This window comes from Anser brachyrhynchus (genome assembly GCF_964034855.1).
Source record: "Anser brachyrhynchus genome assembly, chromosome: 1".
Taxonomy (NCBI): Eukaryota; Metazoa; Chordata; class Aves; order Anseriformes; family Anatidae; genus Anser; species Anser brachyrhynchus.
The window spans coordinates 52,264,189-52,279,811 of NC_137694.1; positions in this window are offsets into that span (position 1 = coordinate 52,264,189).

Sequence of the window (15,623 nt, forward strand, 5' to 3'; positions counted from 1 at the left end):
AGATATAATGAATGTGAATTTCTTTCTTTATTTCTCTTTCTTTCTTTCTTTCTTTCTTTCTTTCTTTTTTTCTTTCTTTTTCTTTCTTTCTCTCTCTTTCTCTCTCTCTTTCTCTCTCTCTTTCTCTCTTTCTTTCTCTCTCTCTCTCTCTCTTTCTCTCTCTCTCTTTCTCTCTCTCTCTTTATTTCTCTCTTTCAAACCCTGGAGGACAAAGAATTCTACAAAACAGTTGTGTGTAGGTGCAACTTTACTACAAATTAAGAATAGCAGCCATCCAATTTTATTACCAAAAACTACTTCTTAACTCAGATTAGGGGCTGTCAGTGTCAAGCTCAAGACTGAGGGGAGACATACATCCAGGCAGGCTTTGCCCGAGGTAAATTGAGTGGAAAGCCAGGCCATGATTAGAGGTACCCCATGCTTTCATGCCACCTCTTCTCAGTTATGTTAGGATTTAATATATTTATATCCAAAAATATATTTTTCCTTCTGATGTTATAACATCAAAGAAGACACAAAATTCATGGATGAATTTATCCAGTTTCTTACACAGCACTCTGAACTCATTCATGGTCAGCTTTGAGAATAAGTTCTTTTAAAGAGGGTCTTCCTATTTTTGTCAGAAAAGGGCCTGTTATCAATTTCGACAGAATTAAGGTACTGTATAAGGGTAATTCTAGTGACAAATAGATATAAACTGCTATATGAACATTTAATATTTAGAATAATTTCACTGAGGTACTTTCTAATAGTGTTGAACTGTTGCAAGAATTCAGGAGAGTGCATACTGAGATGAGATACACTATTATATCTTGCTATCTACTGTCACAAATACTAATGGTGAAAATCAGAAAAAAAAAAAAAAAGTGTAAGCTAAAGGCAGCATCAATGGGAATTTAGATAGTAGGAAACTATTTAGGAAACTATTTAGTTGTAAGCCAAAACAGGGCTTTGCCTGGTAACTCAAATCTTCCTGACCTAGGTAACTTGCACTTGAAATAACTTTAAATTTTATGGTACTGGAAACTCAGAGGTTGTTTTTTGCCAATAACAACTGGAAAAGTCTTTACTTGCTTTTGGAAGCAACCTTGGCTATCTTTTTAATCGTTACAAAAATGGGCCTCTGATCCTTGACTGGACCTCAGGGCTGTACAATGCAAATAATAAAACAATGGTCTGTGTGGTACCGAACACTCATCATTGAAAATAATCAGTGTATCCCACCCTCCGTCTGTCTTCCCTCATACAAGAAGAAGCTATTCAAGCTAAGCAAAGCAGTTTTGCAATGCAAGGAAAAAAATTCAACACACCCATAAAATATATATCACACCAGGGAATTCCCTCAGCTCCTCTTCTTACCTCATTTACATAGGGTGTACTGGGAAAGGCAGACATCCAAGTTCATGCAATTTTGCTGAAGTGAGTCATATCAGATATTTGCACAAAAGGGCAAAAAGAGAAAAAAAAAGCTAAAAAAGAAAGAATCTGCTACTTATTGGGATGGATTTAACTACTCTAGCTTCAAATGTCAGTCAAGCCAGCCTTTTCCTACTTTTCACTGATGTTATAAGGTTTCTAGATAAATTTAGCTTGAGACAATAAAAAAAAAGATTATTTTATTTTATTTTATTTTATTTTATTTTATTTATTTTATTTTATTTTATTTTATTTTATTTTATTTTATTTTATTTTATTTTATTTTATTTTATTTTATTATTTTTATTTTATTTTATTTTATTTTATTTTTTTTTATTTTATTATTTTATTTTATTTTATTTTATTTTATTTCATTTCATTTTATCTTATTTTATTTTATTTTATTTATTTTTTATTTTATTTTATTATTTTATTTTATTTTATTTTATTTCATTTCATTTTATCTTATTTCATTTCATTTGTCCATGGCTGACAAGACAAAAAACAGAAGACAAAGAAAGAAAACACAAAAGACAGACAAGACAAAAGACAGAAAACAAGACAAAAAACAGAAAAAAAAGGAAGAAGAGGGAGACAAAGAGGAGACAGTGAGAATTTTATGCCTCACACGAAGCATTTTTAATCCTAAAAAGACAAAAAACAACCAACCAACCAAAACCACTACAACAACCACCAACAAGAAAAAACACAGGAAAAAAACTCTCATCCCAACCTTTTACCAGACAAACAATAAAAATGTGCTCCACTATAGAACAGTAAAGTGGAGAGAAATTCTTTTCACCTGTCCTAAAAAACAGGAATTCGATTTCTGAAGCTTCCTGTACCAAACGACTTTGTGCAAATTAAACTATTACCTAACAAACTGGCCAGTTATGCTGCTAACTGGCCAACTAAAGAAACAAACATTTTTGTCCCTTTCTTAGACATAAACAGTGAAAACTGATTATTTTCAAAATTTTACTCTGCCATAAACTTTTCTTCTTGTTGGTCAACAAAGTAACTGTCTTTAGACCTTTTCAGTGACAACACTAACTTTTGTTTCTACTGTTCATTTTGCTGCTCTGTTTACTTGATTACAAGTTGCATCTCCGGAAACTCCTTTTCATGTACCCTGTTTTGACAGAAGTCCAACTGACAGCACAAGATTCTTCTCATTTTAGAAACAGGTGTGACAACTGTATTCAAAATATTCCCCCAAACCCTTAGTTATTTTAGAGAGGCTTATTAGTCACTTCAACTTCAACCTAATTCAATTGTGTGTTATTAGGAGCTATAAAGTTAATTTAAGTACTGTAAAAAAGATAATAACTATTCCTGAGACAAATCTGCATTATGTAGTATATGCAAATAGAGGTTAATTATATGTTTTCATGCTCTTAAAAAGCTATTGATGAATATTTGATATACTTGAAATATTTTCTCTGGAAAAGACACAATATATTGATTTGTCATGTGCTCATATAAACAAATATGTTTTACTAGCTATGTGATATGAAATAATTGATTACTTACACCATACTTAACATGTAAAAAAAAAAAAAAATATCTTGGAAAAGAGAACTATTAAGCCATCAGCTGTGGTATAAAATATTGTAGGAATACTCATGGGTCTTTATATTTAGTGTAGCATATTTTTCTTACTAAGACCTCTTTATCATACTCAGAGTCTCAGAGAATTTAAAAGGGGGCAAGATATCAGCCTCTACTGAGCTGTCTCATTGTGTTAGAGAAAACTAACTTAAGTATTACTGAAATATCAACCAAGAAAATCCTAATTTGAAAAACAACAAAAACAACAACAAAAACACGAAATCCCCACAAGAAACAGCAACAACAAGAACAATAACAACAAAAAAAAAAACAGCAATCAGCTAACCGAAAAAAACATTGTTTTTTTTTGGCTTGGCTTTGACATGAATCTGATTTTTATTTTACAGTCTCACCTACCACCAGTGATTAGGATGGTTAAGGATTCTTGATAACTTTTTCAGAGTTATTAATGTTCACTGTATAATGCCCTATATTAAAACAAGTATTTATTCATGTGTTAGGGGCGGTTCCATCCCCAGAGTTGTTTATCTTGAGAACACATCAGAGATTGCTTCTAGATGATTAAATAATCTTACTGTGATCTCTGTTCAAAAGGGATTACTCCCATATCTTTGGGCAATGCTGGTACTAATATTGTTTAGGAACTAAGATTTTTATCAAATTTTGTTAGATATCTTTATAATGCCTTATAGCCTGAAATACAGTGAAAAAGATATACACTGGGAAATGAAAAGACCATGAATTTAACTTCTGTTTCATCACATCAGAGTTGATCCTAATTTCCCTCCGTGTTACATTACCAGAGCAAAGCATTTGGAATGGATAGGTCTTCTAGGCCACCTTCAAAGATGGCTTAAAAGAAACATATCTCTGGAGTATATTCTGATTTTTCCTTTCCAGTACCCAGTCTGTATGCTAAGTGTGTTGTTGTTTTTGTTTTTGTTTTTTTTTTTTTAATTACAATGCCACATGACTTTAATATTAAATATATATATATATATTAGAATTAGAGGGGTTACTGGAGCTGAGGGTTTAATGTTAGTAGTAACCCCGTAGACATTTATTTACATTCTATAATATTATATTCATGAAAGTTGAAAAGAAAGAAGTCTGAACAAGAAAAAAAAAACTTTAATTATAGTTGGTAAATGTGTAACATCTTGAATTTTTTTCAGGAATTGAAGGTTTATACGTTCTTGTGAGTGTTTTTTGTTTTTTTTTTTTGTTTGTTTGTTTTTGTTTGTTTGTTTTTTCCCCAATACAAAAAGATCTACTTTATATGGAAAAAAAAGCCTTCCTGTTAAGGTGTGTCAAATCTGACATTAGCTTTGTTAATCAATTCAACACATAAATGCTTCAGAGAATGTGAAGAAATATTTTGATGAAGAAGATCAGCTTTGGTCAGTAGGACAATTTTTATTTATTTGGTTAGGTTTAGGAAACTCCAAACTCTGTAGCAATCACCTAACCAAAGAACTAATAATTGGCAAGTCTTTGGGACAAATGCTATCAGGGAAGGAAGGGAGGAGCCCAGAGAAAGAAATCCTCATGCTTCTAAGGTATCTCATCTGTTAAAGGAGAGGCAGTCTTTGTGGGCTACATCAAGATTTGAAACTAGAGGAATAAGGCCGAATTCCCTCTGACACGGTTTTCCTAATAGGTGTCATTCCCTCTGCCACTTAAGCACTCCCTCTTAATCTCTCCCTTTCTTATTTTTAAGAATAGTTAAAAAATAATAATCTCTACTTATTTCATAAAATTGGTCAGAATACACTTTTAAAATGTATGTATGCTGAATGGGGAAATGATCTGTACAAAAGTATTATAATTATTTTACTTTAATATTCCTAATTCCTAAATGTATTTTATAAAGCATTACAACGTCCTTTATTGTTTCGTTTATTAGAAAGGAGCATTTTCCTGTCTGTACTGGAAGAAGTCTTATGGTTTTCTACAGAGCTGGAGTTGCTCCTTTTCCATTCAGAAATAGATATCATATGCTTTGTCTAGCTGAGGGTTCTGTGAAGCCTCCCCATGTTTGTGATTTATATCATCATAGTGCATTTATGTACCACATAGCTTGTAAGAAAAACAATAGCCACAATGTAGGAATCAGCCATGAGAGACCTTATAGGAGAGTCTCTTTCTTTAAAATAAATTTGAAACAAAACAAGTTTCACTCTGTTAACTTCAGTCTCATAATTGTAGGCACCAGGACACATGTTGTCCAAGAAACCTGTCCAGCAGTCGGGCGTCTTGATACGTGAGGTCAGATGTTAGGTCCAAGATCCATTCTGATTACATAGTGGAAAAGGGACATGGACTATCAAATCCTCCTCATGTCTCCTGGGTTCTTCTTAAGTTGGTCACTGTGCAGGTTTCAAGAATGTATTTTTCAGCTGTGATTCTGCCAATGGATGGTGGATGGCTGATCTGGGAGCCATTACCAGAGTCTATTCAGAGATACCTGCCCCAGTTAATGAGCCCTGACCCTTGTCTTGCCCCTTCTGATGCCTTCACTTTGAGTATCAATAAAACAATGTGACTTAGAACTTTTTTTTTTTTTTAGAAAATATTTTCTAGTCTTTCTTATTATACTGTAACATCCCTTTTGGCAATATATGCCTCTATAGTCATGTTTTAAATTATTTAAGGAAAATTATTAGTGAATATACATGTCATAGACCAGAATATAGAAAAGCTGCAGATGTGGAATAGACTATCTGAATGAGAAGCACCAAACCTCTGACACTTGTCTTCCCCCTGAAACAAACCTGGTCTTTCTAAACAAAATCACTTGCATAGTGCTGTGTGTAGACCAATTTAAATTATTTTTGCAAGGAGACTTTATCTGTATCTGAACATCTCAATCCCTGCGTGGCTGCTTCCTTGAAAGTTTTTTTTCTTAAGATATGGAATACAGTATATCAGGTCACAGAAATAAATCCATCCTGAAAAATGTGGAAAGGCTATGGGATAACATTGGTTATCACCTCTGTTTATCAACTTTTTGATCTGCAGTATTTCTTTTGTGGGGAAATGTGGGAGTGTGGCCATGGGGGTCGACAAGCCCCATGGTTGATGATAACATCGGACTTAACAATGAGGCTATAAGAAATGTAAAGAGTTTAGAGGGAACAAAGAAGGGTGATTCAGGAGATGCCTTGCTGTCTCGGACTGCTTGTTCTCCAGTCCTTAAGACATGGAAGTTGCTGGGTGTTTGCTGTTGCCGGGTAAAGTTGTTTGACCGATGAATAGTTAGTGGAAAAGTACTGCTGTAGAGAGAATGGTATAGGAAGGAAGACTGTCCTCAATAAGTGTTAGTTGAAGTTATGTCCTCAATGGAGTTGAAGTTACGTCATCAATAAAGTAGTAGCAGTTATTGATCCTAAAAGAACCTTGGTGTCTGAGTGGTCCTTATGCCACAGGGAAAAAAAAATAAATTAAAAAAAAATCTAAATTCTCTGTAGTAAATGGAGCAGAAAAAAAAAAAAATCAAATAAGAAAAAAAACCTCCTTTCCCAGACCCACATATTTCAAGGAATAAATTCCATTAGATAGGAACATCTCTGGGGAAATATTCTGTAGAGGATTTAGTTCTTACTTTCAAATCTGTAGCTCCCCATTTAAGGTTTGTGTAATTGCAGGAAATATTCAAGGAGCTTGCAGGTCTCAGTAGCAGCTGGGTCAACAACTACTTGATTTCCTCTGGCCTGTTGGTGAAATAGTGTCACACGGAATAAAATATTTCCTGCACTCAGTTTTTCTAACTTTATGACTGATGATTCATTCTTGAAGAGATTTCTTATGCTAGATAAAAAGAGTAGCAGATTAAATTCAAATTCTCATGCACTTCTTCTCCCCCCCTGTGGTGGTTTTAGTCGGGTGGGCGGCCAAGCTCCACCACAACCTCTCTCTCACTCCCCCTCCTCAAAGAGGAACAGGGAGAAAATGCGATGAAAAAGGCTCAAGGGTTGAGATAAGGACAGGGAGATCACACAGTAATTATCGTGATGGGCAAAACAAACTCAGCATAGGGAGATAGTAAGATTTATTACCTATTACTAACAAGCTAGAGAAGTGAAAAATAAAGGAAAGAAACCAAAAGAATCTCCCCGCCCCCATCCACCCTCTTCCACCTCCTCCCCCCAAGCGGTGCAGGGGAACGGGGGAATGGGGGTTATGGTCAGTCTATAGCACTTCTCTGCCGCTCCTTCTCGGTCACTCTTGTCCCCTGTGCTGTGGGGTCCCTCCCACGGGATGCAGTACTTGCTGAACTGATCAGGCGTGGGCTGCCCACAGGCAGCAGCTCTTCAAAAACTGTTCCAAATATGGATCTGTACCATGGGGTCCATCCCTCAGGAGCGAACTGCTCCAACCTGGATCCCCCACGGGCAGCAGCTCCTGCCAGGTCACCTGCTCCTGCGTGGTCTCCTCTCCACGGGCTACAGGTCCAGCCTGGAATCTGCTCCAGCAGGGGTCTTCCACAGGCCGCAGTCTCCACCAGTGCAGGTCCACCTGCTCCACTGTGGTCTCCTCCACGGGCTGCAGCATGGAATCCTGCTCCACCGTGGTACTCCATGGACTGCAGGGGGACAGCCTGCTTCACCATGGTCCTCACTACGGGCTGCAGGGGACTTCTGCTCTGGCACCTGGAGCACCTCTCCCCCTCCTTCTTCACTGATCTTGGTGCCTGCAAGGCTGTTCCTCACTCCTCTCACTCTCCCAGCTGCTGTGTGGCACAGCGTTTTTTTTTCCCTGTCTTAAATATGCTCTCACAGAGGCGCAAAACAACATCACTTATTGACTCAGCTCTGGTCAGCAGTGGGGCCCTTACCAAACATGGGGCACCTTCTAGATCCTTCTCACAGAAGGCACCCCTATAGCCCCCTGCTACCAAAACCTTGCCACGTAAACCCACTACACCCCTTCCCTTTTTTGTTTGTTTGTTTGTTATTATTGCCTTGAGATAATCATCTGTCCATCCACATTTTTCCATTCCACAGACATGAACTGAGTTCTGAAAATTGGCAGCTGAATCAAAATCAAAGCAAGTATAAAGACAGGCTCTCTCTCTCTCTTTTTTTTTTTTTTTTTTTTTCCTCCCTACCTTCAAAGTGCAACTAGGGAAGGAAGTTCTGTTCTCTTTAATGAATTTTTTTTGATACTGGAGTTCTTTCCCACTATCTGACAAATGAGCTCGGTGCTTGTTCTGCCTGAGAGTCTCAAACTCCCCCCTCTTAGGAGAATAATTTGGCCACTAGGCTATGGGTTATAGGTGACCACTTCTCTTTTTGTTGAATCTCTTCCACAATGCATTAAAAATCTATATTTCACTAGGCCAGAGACAAGGAACAAAAATAAGCAAGAGTTCATACATCAGTGATTGGGGATTCACTGTTCAGCTAGAGGTTCAGCTAGGAATTTTCTAGGCTATGTTTCAAGGACTGTGTGTTTTCCATTAAACAGTGATTGCAAAACAAACCAACCAACCAACCAACCAACCAAACAAACAAAAAAACACATTCCTTCAAACAGGAAAGAGGACTTGCAGTGAGGTAGGTGAATGTCCCAGAGAAAGACCTGTAAGATCTTTGGTCATTCTAAGCAAAAAAGAATAGTTCCAACAGAGGAATCAAAAACCCTGCTCTCCTTCCTGCTCTCCATAGACAGTAGCATGGAGTTATTAGCTTGCAATCTTTCAAATAGGGCATTCACTTGCAATACACTGTACTGCTAGGTAAAACAAAACACCAGTGGGACCGGTAGCTTTTCCTTCAGAGGTCTTATGAAAACTATTAACTGCTTTGAGAATGCCAGCCATTCTGGGTAGGCTGGCTTTCAGACACTGAGAGAGGTTAAATAGAAGGGGGAAAAAATGAACCTGACATACCTGGAGTGTCTCTAGGATTAGGTAGTAACTGAGTGAGAACTTTGGATCTTACAATTTGTACATAAATGGAGTGAAGTGGAAATTCCCCCCAACTCATCCTGCATATACATCCTGGCTGCTTTAAATGTTTTTATGCTTTTAAACTCTTAACTCACATGACTACACCTATTTTTTTTATCATTATTTATTTTATGTTTTTCCTGTTGCTGAGGTTTAATGGGTTTTCAGGATCAGAGATTCGTAATGAACAAAGAGTTCCCTTTGCAGAAGCATGTGAGAGACAGAAGTAAAAGATTTTCAGTTTCAGCCTTTAACCTGAAATTGACAATGAATTTCAGCTGAAAGTACAGACTGTTGGCTGTGGGGATGGTAGTTCATATAACACAGATTTGTCATCAAGACCACTAATTCTATTTCCTAAATACAACCGTAGTTGTCAGCTAGTAAACAAGCTGTGCTCTTTTAAGATAAATTTGAAAGCTACATTGTTTAAATACATTTACAATTTAAATACATTGTTTAAAGGCTATGTCAGTGATGGTGTGAGGTAAATTTCTCAAATAAAATATGGTCATAGTATCACACACAAGTTAGAGTGAATAGAGTTACCTGCACCTTTGTTCTGTTTGGCTTATTTATCTATATCAACTGTCAATCAACACTAAAATGAGTGAAATATCCTTCCTGTCTCACATACTACATTTATTAACTGATCAATACTTGGATGAATTTTTAAATTTGGTGCATTAGAACAAAACTGACAACAAGAAAACCTAGATTTGTTCATTTTAAATGGGCAGTAAAAACATGCTTTAGGATGGAGGAGGCCTGGGGAGACATGCTTCTCCATTACATACTGATTTCTAGAAAAAAAAAAAATCAAAGGTAAATTGGGGGAAAATGATAATATTGAGACACATAAATACTCATAGCAATCCTTATATTTTATATTCATAATTTTCAATTACTCTGGAATATTTTTCTGTATGTAATTTGGGGTGAACGAGCTTGAAAATATAACCATGTATCATATTGAGATGTCATCATAGTTAACAGGCACTGTTGGGAGGTAATCTCTTTCAATCTGTCCATTGCAGCCTGGGAGACAGCACTTATTACTGTGCAAATGAACCTGCCAGCTGGTTATTGCAGGAGGTTGCAGGAGGTGACATGAGTTAAACACCTGGTTAAATGGTAGAACTAAAGGAGTATAAGCATCTCTTCAGGTAAAAATGGACACTAGGACATTAAAAATTGCTTCTGTGGGGTTATCCCTTTAAAAACAAGATGGTTAGGAATAAGAGGAAAAGTGTTTTTTTTTTTTTTTTTTTTTTTTCTCAAATATAGTTCTCTGTATCTTGGATTCTTTGAGACAAATGACAAAAAAAAAAACAAAAAACCTTGTTAGGCATAAAAATATGTTTGTGATAAAACCTCCCCCTGTTCTTTCAGTCATTCCTCCCTTTCTTGTTTCCTTCCTTCCAGAGCTGAATAGTGGAATTTAATTCTTCAAGAGTTAAGGAATGTTTTCTTAAAGAAATATCCTATTTATTCTACAAGTGCTTCATGGAGATACATACTGTATTGTACTATTAACCCTAACATCTAACTCACTGAAAGAAATACTCCCTGCTTTGAAACACCGCCTTTTTTCCTTTGAATAGAAGGCCTCTTTCCTCACTGTGCCTTGTGTAGAGCTAATCTAGAAGCTTTTTCTGATATATTAGCATAAGGTTATATACCTTTATAGGCCTTCTTTTCCTGGGAAAGCCATGAAACAGATATAATTATCACATCATTTTGTGCTTTGGCCAGTGTAGTTTCTTGTGCTTGCCAAACCATTGTAATCAATATGGTTACAATAATCCCAGCATAATTATACTGGCAAAACTGTTGTCTGGTAGAAGCTAAATTCTATTTCTCTCTCTCTCTCTCTTTTTTTTTTTTTTTTTTTTTTTTTTTTTTTTTTTTATGGCTATTACACTTTGGAAAGACAGGGAAAAGAGAAGAAATAATGAGTTTCCCTGTACTTCACACAAATTATGTAGAGACAGAGTACTGTGCCCAAATCAAGGGAAGGGTAATTACTAACTTGTCAACAGTTACAAAGGGCTCAGTAATACTAATAAGGTAAATTAAAAAGTGGGCAATCTTATAGGCTTGCGCCATGTGAAGAAGGGTTACATTTCTCAGACTAAAACTGTAGGTTTACCTTTGGCTTTAGCACAAGAGTCCTTCCTTCAAGCTGGTTATCAAAGGACAGTACTGTTTACTATTTTCCATCCTCCAGGAAAATTCTGTCTCAGAAAAAGAGAGGTATTTGCATTTTATCCACAAGGTTGAGCTGGTCTGTTGTTCCAGCTGTGTTGTGGTTTAACCCTAGCAGGTAGATAAGTGCCATGTAGCCACACACTCATTCTTCCCATGTGGGACGGGGGAGAGAATCAGAAAGGTAACAGTGGGAGAACTCACGGGTTGAGATAAGGACAGTTTACTAGGTAAAGCAAAAGCCATGCATGCAAGCAAAGCAAAACAAGGAATCAATTTGCTACTTCCAATCGGCAGACAAGTGTTCAGCCGCTTCTAGAGGAGCAGGATTCATCATGTGTAATTGTTGCTTGGCAAGACAAATACCATCACTCTGAACGTCTCTCCCCTTACTCTTTCTTTAACCCAGCTTTTTTGCTAAGCATGACATGATATGGTATAGGATATCCCTTTGATCAGTCTGAGTTAGCTGTCCTGGCTGTGTCCCCTCCCAGCTTCTTGGGAACCCCCAGTCTACTCTCAGGCAGGGCAGCCCAAGTACCAAAAAAGTCCACGGGTCTGTGCAAGCACTGCTGAGTAACAACTAAAATATCAGTGTGTTATCACAACTTTTTTTTCACGAAAAATCCAAAACACGGTATTGTGTAAACCTCTACATAGAAAATTAACTCTATCCAAGCCCAAACCACGACAAGCTGCAAGTGATACTATGTTGCATAACCAAGTCTTACAATACAAATATTTCAATATATTTGTTGTTAATGCTGGTGGTATCTTTATCATATTTCCAGAAGAACAGGTCTGTTCTCTAAGTAGAGTAGCAGTATGTTAGCTTTCTCACTGAAATATATAAATGGAGTGACATATAAATGGACATGTTCCAGAGTTACTTTGGGTAGTTGGGATTTTATTTTTCTGTAAGCATTCATATTCCTACTCATAATATGCAAAAACATTTAATTTTCCATCAGTTAATTTCAGTGTAAAACCTACTTTTTATCCAAGGACTATGGATTCTTATAGGAAATTTCTAATCTTTCTCATGGGAACATCCTCACTGTATGTGCAAGTGAGGCTCAGAAACTGAAAATAAAAGCAGTAAAATTATTAGAATACTTCATTTTCTAGGCATTCGCATATGTAGGAGGAATATAGCCTAGAGCACTTATTTGCTTGAGATAACCCTCCTGTGGTTTTGTGTAGTACTCCTTCTACCAAATTACAACATTAAAGTTTCAACTCAAGTGGGCTGGAAAATGTTATTCCCTCCTTTCAAAACTTGCTGAAATTGAAAAAAAGCATGAGCAATACAAGAGAAAAGACTTCCAGTTGATCACTGACATTGCAACAGATTCAGAGAACTATTTTAGTTTGTAAATGATAAAATACATGAAATGATTAAATACTTTAATAACTCAGATATAATATTCAGCCCTGTAAGTAGTCTAAGTTCATCCTAGTTGTCTGCTATAAATTTTTGGTGGGTTCTGAAATGCCTACCATGAAATCTTTATCTATTTGGTAATAACATTACTGTCACTGATCTAACCAATAACTGAGAATGAATTTTCAATGGGGAATACAAAACAACAGTACAAACAAGCAGAGAAATAATTTGATCATTTATATGATAGGACAGACAGAGTTAGATTCTATATATTTCCTCAGTTACAAAACAAAATTGAAGCTGTCACTCAGAATCTTAATGACACTAGATATCTTAGTAGTGGATCTCTTGTTTTCCATGAGCACTCACTGAAAATGAAAGGTTCTCCCCCAAAACAAACAAACAAACGAAAAAAAAAAAAAAGTTTTTGAATTAATGCTTCCTTTTCAAAGTAAAATTCTTCTAAAGATTATCAGACGATTCAAACTAGAATAATTTTTAAGAAATTGCACCTCTATCTATCTATCTATCTATCTATCTATTTTTTTTTTTTTTGGTGGGGGGGAATGCTTTAACTTCAGGTGTCACTTGTTTCTACCATTACAAGTTGCATGTTGTTAAAGTAGCATATAAATATTTCCATCAGTGCAATTCAGTGGAAGAGTATTTATCAAATGTTCTATCTCACCTTCTTTTGATCACAGTCTTAAGAAAACTTTGTTTTAAACAACAAAGTAAATTTATCTGTTCTCCATTCTTTCTCTCTTCTCTTTTGCAGCATTTTCCAGCTGAATATGAGAGGGGACTTCTTTATTGTGAAGGTGAAAGAGCAATGGAACAGGTTGCCCAGGGAGGCTGTGGAGTCTCCTTCTCTGGAGATAAACAAGACCTGCCTGGATGCCATCCTGCGCAATGCGCTCTAGGTGATCCTGCTTGGCAGGAGGGTTGGACTAGATGATCTTCAAAGGTCCCTTCCAACCTCAGCCATTCTGTGCTTCTGCAAAAATTTATCTTGTCAAAGGATCTTATTGAATTCAAACTGAGGGGTAGAAATGCTTATTAGTTAAATCACAAAATGAAATTCTCAAATAATTTGAAAAAAAATGAAATATTTTATGTTATTTGGTCACCCCTTCTCTTTCAGAGAACAACTACCAATTATCAAAATGAGTAAATAATGAGTAAAATGAGTAAAATAATAAAAATGAGTAAATAATCTAAATTATCAAACATCTCTTACGTACATTTCAAGTCTTTGGAGACTGACAACCTCATGACCTGATGTAATGTTCAATGTTGCTGGAAAAGCATATGAACACCTCATGGGATTTATCTCACTTTCAGATACATACATTTTAGTTTAAGGTTAAGTTGATCAAATGTAGACATCTACTTAAGGATGAAATTTATTGCACTGTAGATTCAGTTGATTACACTGACGGTATCTCCATAGACTGTCAAAAATGTCTAAGAGGACAATTTCAAATGTAGAAATATTTATATGAGAAACCCACAACATGTCAGATAAATCCCAGCAGTTGACTATGGTGTATAAGATCTATTTCAAGGCTGAAAGACTTGCTCTGAAGTCAATGAAGCAATATCAGCAGTTTGAGTGGGTTGTTCATCTCTGAAACTTGACAACCAATGTTCATAAGATAAATTAGACACCTTTAAGGCTTTATACTGTATATTCCTATGTTTGATCAAATGATTCCTAAGCCTGATTTAACTATAATAATAATAAATTAATGTTTATATAGCAAATTAAATATAGATTTAATTTAATGTTGTAATTTAAATAATGAATATATATAAATTACATGGGTTAAGTGACTGACCGAAGAGCAGGTATGAGATATTTTGGTGAAACCCTAAGATAGCTCTCAGCTGTCATTCTGTTGCACTTGCTTGGGTTGCTCCCCACAGTTAGTATAGGTAATACAAATATTGATTGCCTGTACTTCCTTTCTCTCTTTTGCCAGTTGATGTTCTGTTAGATTTTTCTTGTAAAGATAATTACTTGTCATTTACATCTACTTGCAAGAGCTGTCTGACTTCCTAACTAGCAGTCTTAACGTCATGTATTTCAAATTAAGTGTTGAACAACATGGTCTAGAAATCAAGGCCGGCTGTACTAACAGATAATCTTAAAATCAATGGTTTAATTAATACAATTAATTTATTTATGCATGAAGCTACAAAAAGCTTCTTAACGGATTATCCACGCTATAGAAACTGCTGTTATAATAGAGTCTACCACCAACATAGACAAAACATAGATGACAAAAGGATTTTTCTTTCAACCTTTCTTCCTTGTCACCATTAAAAACATAAATTAATCTAACTTCTTTTATTTTGTCATAACTGAGTCCAAAAAATGGATATTACTAGCATAATGATAGGATGTTTTTCAGCAAAATATATGGCCACATAATTTGGCCCACTGTAATTTCTAACGTGGTTCCAGTACTGTTGCAAATATAACACAGAAGGTTGCCTAGCTGTTACACAGTGTTGCCAGGGCAAAGCTATGTCTCATGCATGACAAGAACATTTACAAGGAGCACCTAAATACTAAATACTAAAGGACAGATGGTTCTGCAGTTTCTAACAAACCTAATATTCAAATCATCCAATAACCCTGTTCACAGTCACAGTTGTCACATTCTTTTCACGTTTACTAGGAAAAATAAATAAATAAATAAATAAATAAATGAAATTAAAAGTTCTGGATATATACCCCTTTATTTTCTTACTCTTATAAAACCTTCTGATGAAAGTTCTGATGAAAATGAAGACCATTTCATCAGTAACCATGCAATTTAATGTCAAACCTCTGAATTGCTTTGGGCAGGACATATGGAAAATTATATCATACAATAAGCTTTTCCAATTAATATCTCACTGGACAGACATATGTTCAAAATCCTAAATAGGCATAGGCCCTGCAGTGACAAAATCATGAGTCTTAATAACTGTGCATTCAGTTGAAGATTTATGTTTCAAAAATTAAACAAAATAAATAAAAGAGTTGAAAATATAAAAGAAATTAAACTTTCCTCACCATATTTTTTTATGATAAAT